This window comes from Arachis stenosperma, chromosome 1 (assembly GCF_014773155.1).
Source record: "Arachis stenosperma cultivar V10309 chromosome 1, arast.V10309.gnm1.PFL2, whole genome shotgun sequence".
NCBI lineage: Eukaryota > Viridiplantae > Streptophyta > Magnoliopsida > Fabales > Fabaceae > Arachis > Arachis stenosperma.
The window spans coordinates 33,502,643-33,504,151 of record NC_080377.1 but is presented as its reverse complement, the minus strand read 5'-3'; the positions used below and the strand labels follow the sequence as shown (position 1 = coordinate 33,504,151).

The 1,509-nt window shown below is 40.6% G+C and overlaps 1 non-coding gene across 1 annotated transcript; it reads left to right on the top strand.

Annotated features, from left to right (window-relative positions):
• The first annotated feature begins 886 nt into the window (after positions 1–886).
• LOC130950691 (small nucleolar RNA R71) lies at positions 887–994 on the top strand. Its single transcript, XR_009073692.1, has one exon. It is a non-coding gene; the product is annotated as a small nucleolar RNA R71 (small nucleolar RNA).
• Positions 995–1,509: the final 515 nt, after the last annotated feature.

Genomic DNA, 1,509 nt, shown 5'->3' with positions numbered 1-1,509 from the left:
TTCTCTAGATAAGCCTCAGATTCCTTAGGTTCCTCAATTGGGAACTCCTTTTTGTCTAGAAAACGTCCCATGAGGTCTTCCTCAATGGGATTCACGTCCTCCTCCTTCTCTCTAGGTTCGGCCACACCAAGTAAGGTTATGGCCTTGCACTCTCTTTTTGGATTCTTTTCTGTATTGCTTGGAAGAGTACTAGGAGGAGTTTCAGTGCCTCTTTTACTCAGCTAGCCTACTTGTGCCTCCAAATTTCTAATGGAGGACCTTGTTTCATTCATAAAACTTAGAGTTGCCTTAGATAGATCAGAGACTATGTTTGCTAAGCTAGAGGGGCTCTGCTCAGAATTCTCTATGTGTTGCTGAGAGGATGATGGAAAAGGCTTGCTATTGCTAAATCTGTTTCTTCCACCATTATTGAAGCCTTGTTGAGGCTTTTGTTGATCCTTCCATGAGAAATTTGGATGATTTCTCCATGAGGGATTATAGGTGTTTCCTTAGGCTTCATCCATGTAATTCACCTCTGCCATTGCAAGGTTCTCAGGATCATAAGCTTTTTCTTCAGAAGATGCTTCTTTAGACTGTTGGATGCATTTTGCAAACCATTCAGACTCTGAGAAATCATGTTGACTTGCTGAGTCAATATTTTGTTCTGAGCCAATATGGCATTTAGAGCATCAATTTCAAGAACTTCCTTCCTATGAGGAGTTCCATTACTCACAGGATTCCTTTTAGAGGTGTACATGAACTGGTTATTTTTAACCATTTCAATGAGTTCCTGAGCTTCTGCAAGCGTTTTCTTCAGGTGAATAGATCCACATGCAGAATAGTCCAATGACATCTTAGACAATTTAGACAGACCATCATAGAATATATCCAGGATGGTCCATTCTGAAAGCATGTCAGAAGGACACTTTTTGATCAGTTGCTTGTATCTTTCCCAAGCTTCATAGAGGGATTCACCTTCTTTCTGTCTGAAGGTTTGAACATCCACTCTAAGCTTGCTCAGCTTTGGAGGAGGAAAGAATTTGGCTAAGAAAGTCGTGACCAGCTTATCCCAAGAGTTCAGGCTATCTCTAGGTTGAGAGTCCAACCATATTCTAGCTCTGTCTCTTACAGCAAAAGGGAAAAGCATAAGCTTATAGACCTCGGGATCAACTCCATTGATCTTAACAGTATCACAGATCTTCAAGAATTCAGTTAAGAACTGAAAAGGATCTTCTAATGGAAGTCCATGAAACTTGCAATTCTGTTGCATCAGAGAAACTAATTGAGGCTTTAGCTCAAAGTTGTTTGCTCCAATGGTAGGGATTGAGATGCTTCTTCCATGGAAGTTGGAATTTGGTGCAGTAAAGTCACCAAGCATCTTTCTTGCAGTGTTGTTGAGTTCGGCCATTACTTCTTTTTTGAGATTCTCTGTAAGGTTTTCTCTGGATTGTTGTGCTTTAGCTTCTCTTAGCTTCTTCTTCAGAATCCTTTTAGGTTCAGGATCTGCTTCAACAAGAATGTCCTTGTCCT